Raw genomic sequence first — 19,138 nt, 5'->3', positions numbered from 1 at the left:
AAAAAAATGCCATTCTTTATACAAATACAAGTAAAGTTATATACATTCGACTTCTTATCCAGACAAGGTAACAAGCACTAGTGTCTTCTTTTCTTTTCCCTACTAGTACAATTGGCAAAGGAGAACTCTGAAATATATAGAAGTGATCAGCAATCCTCCAGGATTACAAAAAAAACACTGTTGCAGGATGTATATATCATGCCAATCCACAAAATAAAGTAACCTAGGTTTTGCATTTCCTGACCTCCAAAATTAGTGCAGGGAAGTTCACTCCTCTTTCAGATCACATAGATTTCTCTCTACAATACTAGGCCTGGCCAGCAACACAGGCAAGGGGGCCTGACTCTCCACTAATAGCTAGCCAAACCATTCTCCTTCTACCTGAACCAGATATTCCCCATGTTCACCAAGAGATACTGAGTGCTAGGGAGCACTGACAAAGGGGTCCTTCCAAAACAATAGCCTGGGTAGGAAGCAGTCTTCATCCACATGGGCCAGATACTCCTTTCTCTCACTTAGAAGTAGCACATGACCCTGTCTGGAGAAGCTCCCTCTGCCCATCCAAAAAACACAAGTCAAAGTTCATATACACCTTGTTGCTCAACCTAGAAATTGTCATCTTTGCTACCAAAACTATCGTGTCCTGTGATTTGTGCCACTGAGTTTTTTTTAATTCCAATACTTCTACCTCATTCTCTGAAAAAGTAATGTCATTATTAATTTTGTATAAGATATAGTCCACCTGGTAGCATATGTTAAACCACCAGCCATCATTAATTTTGTTTCTTTGATTTTACATTCCTCCTATCAATCATAAAAATTACTGTCAAGTTCTCATGTTTGTGGACAGTTATTATAGTTCTGTCATCACTTTAAAACCATAGAAGGCAAGAAATCAATCTCCCAATTCTTAGAGCTTTTGAGTCACCTTCAGGAGTTTCCTGTATTCTATTTTCACACACCATCCATCAGGACGTCCTGCATTTTATGTGGTGAATCCAAGTCATCATCCAATAACTCTCTTGGAATTTCTTCATTTTGATGACATCTGTGTAAAAGCAAGACACACCTGAGCATTCCCAGGATATTTCTAGTATTAGCACACAGTGCTAGAGTCAGTAGAGTATTTCCATAACAGTTAATTTCAGGAAGTGATGAAAAATATGACATTTGACATATTAAATTCTTCTAATCTCTTAGAGCATCTATTCATTACTTGACTTCCCAAGTCATTTGGGTCCTGAAAATGCTTCAGTATCAAAATTGGTCCAACTTATCTTTCACTTCCATCTCATCCTAGATGCTCAAACACTGCTCTAATGTCTACTGTTGCAGAAGAAATTGATGTGATTGAATTGTTGAAGGCCAAAGATTGTTGTATTTTTAAGGCTGGGAGAAGAAAATGATGAACTCAAAATAGGATGCATTGTTTGCATGTCTAAAATTGTCAAAGAATAAATAAAAATATTCTTTTAAAATGAAAGTATGTGACTAAATTGACCATTTTGTAAAATAACTTTGGTCTATGACAAGAGGCAAAGTGATGTAAGTGAAAAGGTGCTAGAATGAAAGTCTGTTATTAATTTACCCATAAAGATTTAACATTGACAGAATAAACTTGACAAAGTCATGTCCCTTTTCTGGGCTTTGGAGTCTATCCATTGCTATGAAAGGGTTTGGACCTTGTGATGTTAAGGTTTCTTCCAACATTTCAATTCTATGAATTGTCAATAATTGACCTTTCCAACAGGTTTCAAAATTTATCACAAAGGGTATGTTGGCTTCTTATGAACAAAAACTGTATCATCCTCAGGTATCAGAGAAGAGAATAAAACATTTCATCCACCTGAGGGTATTGGATAACAATCCAGAAAGGGCAGGCAGGATGTTTTCAGGTACAGAATAAATGTATTAAATAATACACCTGAATGTACAAATGTGCTGTGTTGAAGAGATAAGGGGTGGTTAGGAGCCGCTAGAGGATCTGGTGTGACATGAGAATTCAGCTTACAGTAGATTAAATCCAGCCTGTAAAGGGCTACTCTCAGTGTCAGGAATTACTACCATAATTACTATTCAAATAACTGCTTAATCACTCATTTATGAACTACATAATGACATGCTCACATTTGTGCTTTAAGACAATGTGGCTAAGTCAGAAAGATTTTATTTTAAAACAATAGCCTGGACGGGCTCCTTAGTAAAGTATTGAAGAAATCTAAGCAAAAGGCAACAAAAACTAAAACATCTTTCTGTCAGAGGATAAAAAATAAAACAAAACAGAGAAAGGCAGGTATTACTTTAGAGAAAAAGACAGCATCAAGTAACCATGCAGCCCTCCCTCAAAGCTTCCTAGGGCAAGAACAAGCAGCACCCTTCCAGCTCCCACAGTACCCACTGGCTCACAACAGACATACACCACACGAATTCCCGAAAGCTGCAGACTCTACTAAATCCTTCTAAGCTATCTCTCATTTCTGGTAACAAAGGATTGAGCATGAGGAAGTCTATACACAGATAGTCCAAGGGAGTCAAGAAGTTTGATTTTCATAACTTTAAACTCTTGCTTTCTTTATATAATTTGTTAGTCTCTAACAATGAGTCAGGACTAAGCCTCGACAAAAGACTTCCCAATGACATTTTCATGCTTCTTTGAATTACAATCCTTACTTTTTTTTACCCTATTACCTCTCATTACTTTAATTAAAATTATACCTTATCTTTCTTTTCTTTAAATATTCCAGACTTCACCCTTAATAGAGGACCTCTTTCAAAACACCCTGACAAGTGTTCTAGCTTACAAACACATAAAATTCCTTAAGGATGGACTCTCCACTGCTTCCCAAGATACCTATATTCAGATTCTAAGAATAAAACCTTAGGTATCCATGGCAATGTGCTAATCTTCTAGTGAAACTATTTTGAGCATGTAAATAAATATTTATTCTGGGTACCTGACCGTATCATACCTTTCAATTTAATAGAAGTCTATTTAAGCTTTACCAGTAAATGTCAAAACACTTTGATATATCCATTACTATGTGCAGGACACTGCTATTATGGAATGAAGATGGGGATAAAATCATATACAGTCATTCATCACCTTCAAAGAGTTTAACATCTAATTGGACCAAGTCATTAGTGCTAAAGTTTATTTACCAAGCCAGATGTGATTAGAAGCATTGTAATTAGCCTTCTAAGAAGAATAGAAAAAAAATGATAGATTCTCTAAATTTGTCCAGGGACTTGCCACATGATGAAACATATTGAACTCCTCCCTTAGTTTTTGGTGCCATATCATCACCTACTGTGTGGCTTGGTGGCAGAGTGTCATAATGAATAGCACCTCAAAATGTCACCTTCCCTTAAGCCCACTAGTCGTTATCACCATCCAATAGAGAAACTAGATTTGAAAATGCTTCTTTAAGAACTCCAGTATTTGTTGATGACATTCAACTCAAAGAATATTTAAAATAATTATGCTTTATCCGTTGAGACTTTAGAACTCTGTTTCCCTGAATTGCCTAGAAAGGCTGTTAACATTTAACAGAAGAAGCAAAAGAATACTATATCATCATATTTCAGCCTTTGATCTTTCAAAGCCCAATAGACTTGATTAGCAAGAGCATCTTGTCTGGCTTGTCTCCTAACCTATAGACTGTTATCCCCCCCCAAATAAATGTTTCTTATGTTTAGAAATAACTTGTATCTTATAACCTATTTTCATAGTAGGAAAAAGTCCAAGGAACTGTATTGAAACTTCCCAATTTGATGAGAAAGAATTTCTAATAGCCCTATTTTTAAGAACCATGGATTATACATGAACTGAGTAGATAGGACATAATTTCAGTTTGTCTTAATGACTCAAAGTTACTGCTATGAACATGAATTGCTGTCCTGTACTGTACTTTTTCTCAGACATAATTAAGGTGTACATGAAAGTTATCCACTAAGCAGATTCCTGATTGCTGTTCTTTTAAAAAGTCTCTCTACTTGCAAGTCCTCTTTATTATAAGCTATCTCTTCCTCTCGCTGACAATGGAATGGTTGCTTCCATCAGCTAAAAATCTAATGAATTAAGTTTTATATCACTCTATGTCACCTTAAATGAATCTACACTCTTCTCTAAGATATATTCTGAGTCTCAGTCATCTAGCCAAAATAAATTCTATATGCCCAACATTGCTTTTATTTTTCTAAATATTTAAAATTTTGTTATACAGAAATATAAGTAGCCTAATGAAAGATCCCAGAATTCTGTAAATAAATCTAAACCTACCTAAATCATCCTTTCAGGATTTCATTTAAAAATCTTTTAAAAAATATTTTCCTTTATGACTAAAAAGACCTCATCTTTTTAGACTTTCCTTACAAGATGTATTATATGGCATAATCCTTCCAGAATATCTCTCATTACAGATACTTTTGTTGCCCTTCTTCTTCTCTCCTATTTTTTTCTTTTTCATGACCAATACATCATTCCTAAGGCTATAACTGCCTGAACTAGACACTCTAAAAATATCAGTGTCCCTTACTTGTCACCTAGTAGATGTTAATTTTTATCACCCTTTATCTTTCTAGCATCAATCACAGTCAATGCTGAATATTCAATAGGTGAGGGCCACAGAAGGGAATAAGCATGTGTTTTCCAGTGTGTTGCCAATTTCAAATAGCCTACCTAAATTTTCAGATGATGTTTTCCAATTTGGTTGGAAAATATGGTCACCATAAGTGCAAGACATCCATGAAAAATATTATATAGTACATAGTTGGATCAGTGCAATTCAGTGCAAGAGACAAAAATGAACTTAAGGCACTTGAAGAGGCATTCAAAGAAAAGAGAGACCAGTGAGGACTAATTCAACTAGAGAGACTTTAACAGAGTAGAGCTAGCCCTATGAGATGGGTCATATCTGGATACAGTGAAGGTGGAATGAGGATCATCATCTGAGCACATTAGAGAGTCACTTATAAGACTATAAAATATTGCTCAGTAACATTTACTAGAGCAGCCAATTCCTTGGCACCAATACTAGATGCTGAGATTAGGTGTCAGAAGGCCTCGCCCAGCCTCTTAGTAACTCTTGATTCCACATCCCACCTAGGCAGCTCATTCTACCTTCACCTTAGTGGGACTCCAAAATGGTCCAGTTCTACTGGTCAAATTATAAACATATACACTGAGTCTTTATGTTCTACATATTTTCCAGCCTAAAAGGATAAAGAATTCCAACCAGTGATTTAATAAGATCTTAACACTCTAAGGCTTAAACTAATTCAACAATTTGTTTTCATCTCCAAATTGATTTGGGGTAGTTAGATGAGTTTCAGAGAAGTGGAAAGGACAATTTGGCTAAAGTGTATATACAGGAATAAGAAAATGTAGTCAGGGCCTTAGCTCACCTGACAAATAAGATTACCTTTATTCTTATTTATCAGTTTCTTTTATTTCTAGTGCCTCTTAAAATGACTATGTCCAAAACCTTGTATCGCCAAACAGGTAAAAAAAAAAAAAACTATACAGAAATACTTGAGAACTATGAAAATCAAGTAGTACTTTCATTATTGGAATTATGATTAACATCTAGACACATTAACAGATAAATAAGTAAACTTTCTAAAATAAGTGTCATAATCCAGAGGTGTCAGAGGGATGGCCAGTTAGCATCTTGAAGGCTTCCTATATATTTCGGGCATCTTGATAGGTGCATATATGTTACAGGCATTGTGAACAATTTCTAGGAATGACTTACAAACATTATACACATTGCCTAGGAATTGTTTACAATTCCTGATTTAACATTCTGCCTGTAACATAAACATGAGTTAAAAGGCAAGGAACTTGATCATACACTGGCTTCAAATCAGAAGGCAGCATTTCTGCAGGCCTATCATGTAACTGAAGAATTTATTTTTATATAAAAATCTAACACAGCATAGGCAATGGCCAAATAACTGTTATATTACATTTTAAGACTCATATGCAGGAGACTACGCATGAACTGACTAAAATCTATACAAGTTTAAAGAAAAACTCCTTTTGGTTATTTTAAAAGGGAACTAATTTTATAACATCTTGTGTTGTACAGTCTTAATTCCAAATATATAATGGACACATATTTCAAAAATCTGATCAAATATTTTAATACTACAATTCTTTCTTTTCACTGTTTTGAACAAATTAACTACTAATACTCATTTTTTAAATATTCCAATATTTGCACACTCAGATATATGCTAAATTTTTTTAACTTACCCTTGAGAAAATGTATACTTGTTCTGATGTTGCCAATGGTCAGAATATTTTGGAATAGCTGCTTTGAGATCTGCCTTCTGAGCCAGTTTATGAATAAAACAATAAAAATCACATTGTTTTCTTATCACACTTCAAAATGCCATGCATGTGATATACATTAGCTATACAGCATATTAAGTACACAATTTGTGTAAAACAGATTAATCTTGAAAATCAAAATGCAGACACACTGCTACTAAAGCCCTGTCCCAGCCCACCCCCTGAGACTTTTCTCAGGCTGGGTGCAAGACTGTCTCCTTCTTCTCCATCCAACCATCTCAAAAGACACTTCCAGTTGAAAAGTATTGAAGACAGACTAAACTTATTCCAATAAAGTCTCATGGTATACTTCATTTGCCCAGACCAGGCAACTAGACTGTAAGCTTCATGAAAGCAGAGGTGTTGTCTAATTCACTGACTTATTCCCAGCACCTATAATAATGTTTTGCATGTTGTCAATACTCCACAAATATTTGTTGGATGGGCAGATGAATGGGGCAGGGGGTGATAAATGCATGGATGTATGGATGGATGGATGGATGGATGGATGGATGGATGGATAAACTTCCTTAAAGAGTTATTATAATTCCATCTTGGGATGTAGCTTAGTGGTAAAACACTTGCCCAGCATGCACAATACTATGGTTTCAAATCCCAGCAATAAAATAAAACAGCTATTGTGAACCAGTAAGTACTGATATAAGTGTGAAATGCAAAGGTGATGATTGTACTAAAAGTAAGACCATGCTTCCTTCTAGCAATAAGACCAGGATATCATTTTTTGGTAGTAGTTAACAAAGATCCTGGTGGTGACTACAGCATATCTCTGGATTGTGAGCTGATTACTTAGAGCCATTAGAAGTGAATGCCATGTCTCTTGTAAACCAGTTTGTTCATACCACATTCCACTCACAGACTAGGCCTCTAGTGCAGGTCAGTTTCCTTGCAAATAAGTGTCATGGGGTTTTATTTTCAAGGGTAGGTAGTGACACACAGTTATCTAAAGTGGCTTAGTCTAGGTGACATAGCAAACTAATGAAGGATGAAAGAACTTTGGTCTAAGATAAAGAACATAAACTGCAAGATCTACTTTTATCCTTTTCAAGCGAGATTTGCAGTCCTGCCATCTTCTTCCTTTGGATTCCAACCTTCTCCACAGGCCAGGAAAACATAACCCCAAGGCCCTCCTCCTCAATGTCCTCCCTAATTTGGGGAACAGATCGTGTTTCTTGTCCTAGTGATAGCTGCAGCATTGCTAGCAGTATAAAAATAGTAGTAATAATAAATATAAAGGCATTTCTACTAATACTGTTAATAAACTACTGTATAATACTTATTGAATGTTTCATACATGATATACACTTGTAATGTATTTTTACTTCTCTTGACAAAACTATCAATCATTATTTTTATTCCAATTTTGTAGCTAGAGAAAGTGAAGCTATGGTAGGTTAAGACACGGAGCTCATCAGGGGTCAAAGTCTTTGCTTGCCTAACTCTGATGCCACAGAGAGAACACAATAGCATTCTGCCCTTCAGCAGTACGTTCTGTCCCCTGATACATCCTTCCATGGACCACAATAAAAATGCAAGAAAAAGCTAAATATACACTCTAGTTAAACCTGGACGTGATTTGGTTCCACTTTATTGTATTTGATAATAGTAGCTGCAAAGCAACCCCATCCTAGAGCCTGAACATCTGTTTTAAGACCTTGAGTGAGTATGTTTTTCTGGAATATCCCTTTAGAAATGTTTTTTGACCATTTGTTCAAACAAGTTGAGGTCTGGACACCCTCTGATGCCTTTCTCGATTGGTTATGCGCCAAGTATGACATGATCCTCTGCATGTGGTTTGAGTTAGGTAGAAGTGTTGCACATGCCTGGGGTACTGGACAAGTCCACTAGAGCTGCCCCTAGTTCCAGACAAGCCTACCTCCAGCAGGGCCACAGGGGGACTGGTATTGGAGCACCAGTTGGATTGGTCATCCCATAACCCTCATTGAACTAGGGCATTTTGAGTCTAACAATTCTTTTCCTTTTTCCCTGGATAGTTAATTGTGTTTGGGACAGTTTCCAAAATACCCAATGAATGTCTCACGCCTTGTGACTTGAATGTTTCAGGAGCTCTGAGTCTGAACCACTAGGTGAGTCGCTACAGTCTTACTTTCTTGCTACAAGCCACCTGAGCTCTACCTGCTGTGCCATTAAATCATTAGGGAATTGATTAATGCCTTTGGAAACCATCTCCTAGTACACATAACTGGAAGGGACTATAATCCAAGACAGTTTTATAGCTTTGGCAGGATGGAAGTATACACTGTGGATAGATTGAATGTCACCTCTTGGCCTGGGTTTGTGGGAGATGGCTGCAGAGCCCATCAGCAAAGCTGCCACGTGTCCAAGTCCATGTGAGTGATGGAAACATGACTGTGGGAAGAGGCCAAAGCCAGTAATGAGGGAGGAGACACTCAAACCTAAGGGGAATCCCTGAATCCCCAACATCTGTGAGATGGATCAGATGAGGCTTGAGGATAAAAAGCAACAAGGGAGTATTAAGCAGATCTAAAGTGTACACAGAAAGAAACAATACCAAACAGTGTGCTGTGGGCATGGGGAAACTGCAGGTGCCATGTCTGCTTTCACATTCAAATTAAGAGATGCGGTATACAATGACAGCACTTCCAGATCAGCCACAATTCTAACTGTGGGCAAATATTTCCTTAAGCCAGTAGGAACTCCTAAAATTGCCTCCAAATATTCTTGAACATCCTACAAGCAGATGTTGTTCTTTGTGACTGAGAATACAATTCCTTCTTCGAGTTCTTCAATATAAAATACACATGTAACACAGAAAAGAGGCAGTGTAACCTCCCCATTCACATGGTCTAACAAAAACTGAAGGTTGTCATTGCTTTTAATTGATGGAAGTAGTATTGATGTTTAGAGAAAATGTATCAGATAAGAGATCACAACATTTGAAATGAAACACCATGAAGGCGTGAATGAGGGTGAAGGTGCTGTAGTGAAATATGGAAGAGGCTGTCGATTGTGGGATGCCTTATGAAGGAATAATACCACAACTTGGCAATTTACTAGGTTTATCAGGGCAACGGAAAAAATTAAAGGCCAAGTTTATTAGTTTTAGTGATTGGCAAAGTAAAAACAGTAATGCCAGGATCAGGAACAGTGAATTCAGGAAAATAACAGATCTTGGAGGGAAAAGAAATGAGTTCAGGGTGCCAGACTAAGAATTAGAAGAGGCATTTTAAAATTCTGCTCTGCCACTCAGGAAACAAGCTTGAGCCAGAGATAAAAGCTCAGGCAGGCATCTCTTGCATGCCCCTTCACCTAAGTCCAAACCTGCTGGTTCCCAGTCACTGTCTCAGACACTGCATAGAGAGGATGTTTGGAACTTCTGCCTCCTTGCTTGTACTGATAGCTCCCCCCACCCCCCGGGTTCTTCTGCTCTCCATCTTCAGAACTTTACAGTAGAAAAACTTGGTTGGCCTCTTCATCTATTGTAAGTTATCACAGTACATATATTTTCTGCCTTCAAGAATGAAACATTATGATCCCAAACATTTATTGTATATGAGTAGTAAGTGATCCAAGCAGATTATATTAGTTTCAATTTCTTTGAAGACTATACTGATGAAAAATTAGCATGCATGAGAAACACCTAGGAAGGAAGATAAAGTGAATGCTACAAAGTTATGGTGACCATATTTTCTAAAACAAAATTTTGAGATTGGTTCCTGTTGAAAAAAAATTGCTGTTCTGAAGTCCTTCTGACTGAATGAGTCAATTTAGGAGATACAATTGAAACAATGAAAACATTGCAATTTTCAAGACATTTTAATTGTTCCTCAGGAACAATAGGACAGAACACTTATCATGGGAAATACACAGAGCAGAATATTAATAACATAATATGCTTTGTTTTGTACTTTTAAATGATTTTATTATTTTCATATCCTATAGCTCGCAGTCTAGAATGTTTAACAGTCTCTGCATTTGTTTGTTCTCTAGAGAACTTGAGGAAATTATTGAATTATTGAAAGTCAGTGTGAGAAGGTACCTCAGAGATAGATTAACTGAATGTTTTACTTGTTGGTTTGTTTTTTGAGACAGGATCTCATGTCTCCCAGGCTGGCCCCAAACTCAAGATACAACTGGTGCTGACCTTGAACTTTTGGTCCTCTTGCCTCCACCACCCAAGTGCTAGGATTACAGGCATGCACCACTATGCCTGGTTTATGTGCTGTTGGAGATAGAACCTGGGACTTTGTGCTTGATAAGCAAGCACTCTACTGTGCTACCTCCCCAGACCCAAACCATTTTTAATATATAAAGTAACTGAGAACAAGAACTAAGAGTGACTTGCTGAAGGTCATACAATGAGTAAATGATAAAAGCAAGACTAGAATCTGGGTCTCTTGACCTTACAAACATTCCTTTTCCAAATATCTAACTTCCACTTGGAGACCAGCCCCCTTTCTGACCCTTCTTCATATGTCATTTCTGATCTTTGCCTTAGAAATCCCTGGAGGAATGGGGCCCACTACCAATAAGACACAGTACAAATCCCACAGTGCCAAATCCCTAATACATGTCATCACAAATCCCCTTGATATGTAGCAGTAACCCTCTCCACACATACGCACACACCTGAACACCTTTCCATCTTCTCAGATGAAACATCCATATCTCTATCTCTGTTACACCAAGTATGTTCCAGTCAAATGCAGCATCAAGAGAAAGGATAGAACCTGGGTACCTATTATTTGAAGAATTCTGTTCCCAGATTATGAAAGGTGAAAACTTTGCATATGCATGTACTAGAGTATCAGCACATTTCCTGCTTTCTACCCTTTTCTCAAAGTTGTTCCAGGACCAAGTGTGCTGCTCAGAAACAAAGATTCACTGCTGAGAGAAAATTCATTCACAGTTATATCTCATTCCTCGAAGTTTTCTAAACCCTTCCATATGGTTAAGCAGAAAAATCATAATTACATATGTTTCAAGAAATTTATTACTCAAAATCAACACAACAGAGCTAGAACATAAGACTTAATACTGTCCATGGCAGAAGTCTGTTCCCTGTTCCCTATTATTTCTACAAGGCTGTCATAAATGGAACCCCATTGTGTGAGACTTCTCTATATGGAAAAGGCTTCTACATATCCTTTTTATTTCATTTCTTCTGAGCCCATGAGCTCTCAAGCTTCTGAAAGGAGGGCCTGCAGATATATTCCCTTTTCTGTCTCCAAGGCCTACCATGTGGTCAACAAGTACATTGCAAATACGTGTATGTGCAAGTGAACCAAAGCCATGACTGCGACAAGAGATTGCAGTGGGAAGAAGGATCAGTCAGCACAACAATATGGAGGGCTTCAGATGAAGCTTGTGGTATATACATTTTTCTGATGTAGGCTATGAATATGCATCTTTGTGTCTATCACAAAATGGAACTCTTTCAACACCAGGGTATAGCTCCATAGCAAGTAGAAACATTGAAAGCTATCCCCCTTTAGTTCAATATCTGTACAAGAAGTACTGAATCTTTTTTTTTAATTTGAAGGACTCATAGTTCCCAGGCACTCATTCCAATGTGTCACAAGTAATTTCATTGAAGTGTTGCATATACCTTGGGACTGAGACCAAGTGCAAGAAATTTCACCCCATCAGAAAAATCATTGAGGCAGCTTAAGGTAATGGAAACTGGTGCTTTGGATTAAACCTGTCTCTTTCCATCTTTGTTCTTGGTGCCTAGATAATGGTTGTGAAGGAAAAATACAAAGCATATAGCTTGCATGCTTTGGAATTAAATAGAGAAGAAAGACAAGGGGACAGAACAAGGAAATATGCTCTAGTCAACCCAGTTGCCAATTGAGATCTAAAGAGTGACACAAATAGAACCTTCAAACTAAGGGTGGTCCATAGGTCAGCACATCCATTGCCACCGCCCAAGCTTAGACTAGTTGATATTTGGGCTGAAATACGCAAGTGGTCTTTTCTTATGTCCCTGACTTTCTGTAATATGTTATGAAGACATTATTTGTCAGTATTTACTAAATACAGTGCTGGAAATAACTAAAAGCTAAAGGGAAATTAGCCACAAGCATATAATCCGTTACCTATCATAGTTTTTAAATGTTTAATTGCAGTAAAGAAGGAACAAATGGTCAATGTGTAAAAAACTAAGAGACTGAAGAGTGTTCAGCCCTAAATTGGACATCTATAGCACACCTCTCCTCCTACAGCTCAGGATCGAAGAAGAGGGCATGGAAAGATTTTAAGAGCCAGAGGTGGTAGATGAATACAAGAAAACTGTGCTTTCTGGACACCACAGGGTAGCTGCACAAACCCCCAGTGCTTATAACAACATACATGAGATCCAAGTAAACCCAAGCCAGACAGGGACCCAGCATGGGTGGGGGAGGTGGGAAGGAAGCTCCAGTCCAGCTGAGTATCTATTGGCAACTGATAGATTCTGAGAGAGGGAGAGTCCATTTTCCTTACTGTTGTGACACCTGATAGGTTGGCCAAACTTCAAGGGACAGACCCCCACCCAAGAGCACTTCAGAAACACAGGTTAGACTCAATAAACCTCTTTTTTAAAAAGAAAAATAACAGAAGACATGAAGTCTTGGGGCCAGGATAGTAAAGTTGAGGAGGAGGAGCTGAGGGGCATCTGAATAGGATCAAAATACATTGTATGAAACCCTTGAATCAACACATTTAAAAATTTTTTTATTTATTATTTTTATTTATTATTTTTATTTTATGCGTATGCGTGTATTGCCTGCATGTAAGTAAGTGCACCCGTGTTGTGCAATGCCCACAGAGGTCAGAAGAGGCTGTCAGATCCCCTGGGACTAGAGTTATGGGCAGTTGTTAGCTGCCATGTGGGTGCCGGGATTCGAACCCGAGTCTTCTGCAAGAACAACCAGTGTTCTTAACCGCGGAGCCATCTCTCCAGCCCAAATCAACACATTTTTTAAAAAGCTTTGCTATTTTCAAAGATTTGCTTCTAAGTAATGTTCCCAATATTAACAAGTACTTATATTAGTCCACTTGGCCTGCCATGACAAGACATCTTAGTCTGGGTGGCTTAAACAACAGGCCTTCATTTTCTCATAGTTGTAGAGGTTGGAAACCCAAACTTACTGTGACAGGATTAGTTTACGGTGAGGCTTCTTTTCCTAGCTAGTAGAAAAGAAATCATCTTTCACCATGTCCTAAAATAGCCTTCCTCTGTGTTCATGAAAAGAGAGTGAGAGGGAAGGAGGGGGAGGAAGAAAGAGGGAGGGGGAGGAAGAGAAAGTTAGAAAGAGAAACAGAGAGATCTGCTGTCTCTTTCCGTTCTTATAAAAATAAACAGACTATTGGATTAGGTTCCCACTAATACAATCTCATTTAATGTTAATTATCTCCCCCAGATCCCTACTTCTAAATACAATCACATTGAGATTAGAGAATCAAAATATGAATTTGTGGGAGCACACAATCCAATTCATCATAGTACTATTATATGTACTTTATTTGATACAGGATCTTATGTGGCCCAGGTTGGCCTTGAGCTCACTATGTAGCAGATGCTGACTTTAGAGCATCTCCCAATCCTCCTGCCTCTCCATCTCCTAAGACTACAGGTGTGTACCACCATGTCTTGCTTATTAGCTGTGCTTTAGTAATGAAGGTAAAGCTGAAAGAGTTTAGTGATTTGCACATACTAGTAAGTAACTGAAGTCAAGACTAGAACTCAGCACTGTTAACCCCTGGTCCTGCATTCTTTCTGATATACCATGTAGTCTTATAAAATGAATTGGGATGTACTCCTGTTTTTATTTTCTTATTGAATCTGCAGAGAATTGGTATAGATCTTTCTTTAGGGAGTTTTGGTAAAATTCATCACTGAACCCATCATAGACTGATACTTTGGGGGGTTAATTATTGAACCACTATTGATTCCCTTTCGTCTCTTTTCTTAGTGTATAAATTATATTTCTTTTTCACTTTATCCTTACTGCTGGAGATACAACTCAAGGTCTCATACTTGTAAAGCAAGTGCCTTAGCACTGAGTCACATCTCAGCCTCACTTTTAAGTGGTTGCCGTAGAATTCATAACATACGTTCCTAACTATTCCAAGTCCATTTTCAAATAACACTGCACCACTTCACAAGCAGCACAAACATCTTACATGACAGAGGATTCCCAACTGATTTTCCCCATTCCTTATAACACTACTGTCATTCATACTATCTATAAGATAATCATCAAACACAATACTGTTGTTTACCTATTAGAAAAAAAGAATAAGAAGGAAATGTTTAAATATGTTTGTTTATTTACTCTTCTTATAGTCTTTCTTTATACATATCCACTTTTCTGATTTATATTATTTTGCCTATTTCTGAAGAATATTTTCCCAACACCTCTTATAAGGAAGGTCTACTGGTGACAAGCTCCCTCCGGTCTTATTTGTCTAAGATAGTCTTCATTTTGCCTTCATTTTAAATTTGTAATTTCACTGGAGACAGAATTCTAAATTCATACTTTTTCTTTAAATATTTAAATCCTGCATTCTATTCTTTTCTCATTTATGCACTAACTGAAGAGAAGACTGATGCAATTCTCATTTTTGGTCCTCTATAGACCATGAGTTTTGTACCAAGACTTCCTTCAAAATACTTCCCTTGTCTTTGATTTTTCTGATATCCCTAAGAATAAATTGTTTGACATCTACCCTCTTTAATATTTTCTGAGCTTTCTGGATCTGTAATTTGGTGTCTTTAATTAATTTTAGAAAATTTACAGTTGTTATAATGTTTAACATTTCATCTTTTCATCTCCGTATTAATATTATGCAAATATTACATATTTATAATTTTCCAATAGCTCTTAGTTATTAAATATGGTTTTTTATTGTTTTCATTCATATTTTTCATTTCAACTTTGGAAGTTTCTATCGATTCTCTTTTTCAAGATCACAGATTTTTATCAGTGGTGACTTCCTTAAAAGTCATTCTTAATTTCTCTAACAATAATTTTGATTTCTACCATTTCCCATTGATTCTTTCCTACAGTTTCCATTTCTCCAAGTATAATATCTATTTGTTGTTGCATGTTATATAGTTCATTCACTAGATTTCTTGGCAGATTAATTATAGTTGTTTTAAATTCCTAGTATGGTCATCTAATAGCTCTGCTATTTCTGAGCATGTTTCTGATGATAACTTTGATTTACAAAATGTAGTGTTTTGCCTTTAGTATACCTTGTACTTTTTTGTGTGTAGCTAGACATAATTTTCTGGGTAAAAAGAACTAAGGTAGACCTTTGACATGACATTTTGTTTTTATTTAGGTGAAGAGTTAAGCTGTGTTTTTTGTTTGCATTTTGTCTCTCATGTGGTTTTTAGATTTCTCTAGATATTGCCCAGTATCTCCCTGTTATTATTCAGAAGTCTTATTTGTGTGGTAGAAAAAGTTCTGTAATCCTGTATTATGGCCTCTATCTTTCACTGAGCCTGTGTCTCTCCACCACTATTCTTCAGTGTTTATCCCTTTAGATGACGGAGTAAGCATAAAGGGGGATCTGAGTGGGTATTTCCCTTCCCCAAAGTCAGCTGGGTATGCATAAAACCTCAATCAGTTAGGCTTTGAAAGAGTAGTTTCTCAGGAGTGTAGGCCCTAAGTATAGTTGAATGCTCTGAGTGTATTTTCAAATGTCTACTTTTCCCCTTACCTTGCAAAAGCACAATGGGATTTTTCTGAGATCTCCACTGCATAACCTGGAACAGATCCTGGGGATGAAACTCGTGAAAATATGGGGAATTCCCTAAAAATTCCCCCATTGGACTTTTTAATTCTCAAGCTTGTCCATTCTGGGCCTCTAGCAATTCATCAATTTCACTTTAAGCTTTCCCATTCTACAACTGGCTCTAATAGTACTGTTTTGCTCCAGGACTTTTGTTCTTACAAACTAAGATTATTTGTGTCTGCCTATCTGTCCAATTAGAGGAACGCAGTTTTCTCTGTGACTTCAGTTCTCTGGTAGATATATGGAGAATTATTTTCCATATACTTATCCTTATTCTTGCTATGAGGACAGGAATGATCCCTTACAAGCTAGAACAGACACCAGAAAGTCTCTGTTGCCTCAATGTATCATAGCTTGATTTTCTTCCCCTGCATCAACCATTTTCCCCTCTAGGTTCTTTTGCTTGCTCATGTAATCTCTAGTCCTAGGAAATCCTCAAGTGTACCCAACTTTCTTTCAAGCTTCCTCACCTTTATGTCAGATCAAAACTGTCCATGTTTCACCATTGACATGTATCCATTGGTAGAAGCCTCATGTTGCTCCATTACTATAGTTTGTTTCAAGCTCAAATAATTATCTCTGTCTGTACATACATTTCAAGACCCCATTCACATTTTTTATTCCCCATAGAATTTGCCACACAGTGGGTATGCCACAAGTGGAAGATTTCTTTAAAAGGATTTTTGTAATGAATAGGGTAAATGTTATTATGTATATTATCAATTCCATGTATTTGGAGAGAGCATCATGTTGTGGAATGACCAAGAAAGGCTACATGATGGAAATTGAAATGGAATATTACCCTAAAGAATGAATACGATTTATATTGAATCAAGGGAGAATTAAATGGCGTTCCAAACTTTGGGCACACCATGAGTTAAAGTGCAGAAACAGAATCAAGAAGAAATATTTTGTTTCTGAAGGATATATTCTTTCTGATGCTAAAAACAGCTATTATTGGGACACTTTTGGTGACCTGAGAGTTAAGATAATATCAAAATGCTATAGAATAGATTAAGTGTGGTTATGAAAGAAGTATGCCCAGCTTGGAAGATATTGAATGAGTCAATAATAAGCAATGACCAGCGTTTTTTGCATAGTACATAATAGCTAAGCAGATGCTTCTTTACCAATAGTCACTACTCAGTCTTAATTATAAATAATGGCATTCACTTGGATGGAATTCACAATTTAAGAAACCTCTACAGATATAAAATAACATGTTTTTAAAAAAGATTTCCCATAGGAACTTGAGTTACTTTGTGGGCCTAGACAAAGGCATTTATGAAAGAGAAATTGTTAGCTGAAGGCCAAAGAGAGAAAGCAACTTTCCTAATAGCATTTAGTCAAGTGTTGGACCCAGATACATATCCATGTCTACTTAATGGTAAAGGACTGTGTTATTTTTTTAAACACCATGATTTCTTTAAAAATAGAATAGGGGAGGGGGGCCTAAAACTGATTAAGAACTGTTGTATGAAATTACAAATGCTCAATAAAAATATTTTAATAAATAAATAAATAATAAAAATAAAATATTTTTAAAAAGAAAAAAATAGAATGAGTTTGCATGAAAAGATCAATAATCTTGACCTCCAACTGTTTTAGCACAGGTGGATCACTATCAGGAAAGGATTTTACAGTTGTACTTCAAACATGAGGTTAAGGAGGTAGGTAGACTTAATACTTAACTGTTAAAGTGTCCTGTCAACTCTAGGAATATCTGATCCATTCTAAATATATTTTACATTTTTTATTTTATCTTTTTAATGTGTATAAGTGTATTTTCTGCATGTTTGTAAGTTGTACCCATGTCATGCAATGCCCATGGAGGTCAGAAGAGAGCATCAGATCCCCTGGAACTGGAGTTACAGATGGTTATTAGGTGCTGTGTGGGTGCTGGGAACCAAACCCAAGTCCTCTGCAAGAGCAGTCAATGTTCTTAACTGCTGAACCATCTCTCCAGTATCCTATTCTAAATATATTAAGAACGCTTTATTGTTTTACTTTTAGAGTAGATATAAAGTAAACATACACTCAAGTACACACTAAACAATAAAGGATTTTTGTTTCCCAACAAAATTCCTCCCACATGTCCTTCCTTCAAAATTTTATTTCAGTTCCCCAATGTTCTAAATCACTGATGCCTAGGGTTTTCAGACTCTAACAAGAATTCCTGTACTGAAAGAAATTACTGAGCCCTGTACTCAGGAATGTTGATCCTGTAGAATCCTCTAGACAAAACTCACACTGTCATAGTTATGACATGGTAAAATGGCTGCCTGGTGAGTACCCTAAAGTGTATGAAAGACTATACCTATCACTGCAGTCATTTTGAAACATAATGAAGAAAACTGAACCATTTAACTTCAAATCAAATTGAAGCTATCAAGAATTTCCCTGAATGAGCTGGGAAATTATTCAAATCTTATAATGTTGCTTTTGCTTAATATTATCAGTATTTTCATTAGGTACTTTCAAAGAAAACAATGAATATTTGTAGAACATGGCAAATACTGTGCTGAGGTTATCAAAGTACTTTGGTGATAAAGCCTCTAAGTCCCCTCCAAGTCCTCATCTCAGCTATGGAGCATCTTGCCACTTCATAGCTACAATGATCAAATCAAATTTAATGAAATGGATTTTCTGCTTTATCGAGCTAGACAGAGATGAAGACAGCTTGAATCAGGCCTGAACTGCTGTCAAAAAAATATCTTGCTTCATCTCTCTTTCCCTCCCACCCTCTGGGTTTAGGGTCAGTCACCTGGAACTGGAATGACTATCAGGAGCAAACTTCACTCAGACAACAAGATGGGAATTTGGAGTGCTTTCTAAAATGAGGACATTTTTTTATTTGCTTAGTATAACCTAATTCCACTGTCTCTTTCAGGCTTCAGAATTTTGTTTTGGTTTCACTCCCTTTACTTTCTATTGAATTGTAGAGTATTAGGGAAATAATAAACAACATTGAAAGGAATTAATACACGCCTATCAATCATAACTCTGAATGGTAACGGC

General features: G+C 36.8%; 1 long non-coding RNA gene across 4 annotated transcripts in view; it reads right to left on the bottom strand.

Moving 5' to 3' along the window:
• The window catches only part of LOC103737834, an 80,448-nt gene that overhangs the window by 25,411 nt on the left and 35,899 nt on the right, over positions 1-19,138 (bottom strand). For 2 of the 4 annotated variants that reach the window (XR_607417.2, XR_607420.2), the window contains one exon: positions 929-1,048. The exons of the other annotated variants lie outside the window; for them this stretch is intronic. This is a non-coding gene — a long non-coding RNA (uncharacterized LOC103737834). The remainder of the gene's footprint in view (positions 1-928; positions 1,049-19,138) is intronic. 4 annotated transcript variants of the gene reach the window in all.

This window comes from Nannospalax galili, unplaced genomic scaffold (genome assembly GCF_000622305.1).
Source record: "Nannospalax galili isolate Female #2095 unplaced genomic scaffold, S.galili_v1.0 scaffold238, whole genome shotgun sequence".
NCBI lineage: Eukaryota > Metazoa > Chordata > Mammalia > Rodentia > Spalacidae > Nannospalax > Nannospalax galili.
Note: the sequence above shows the minus strand (reverse complement) of the source record. Positions and strands in the feature narration are given on the sequence as shown.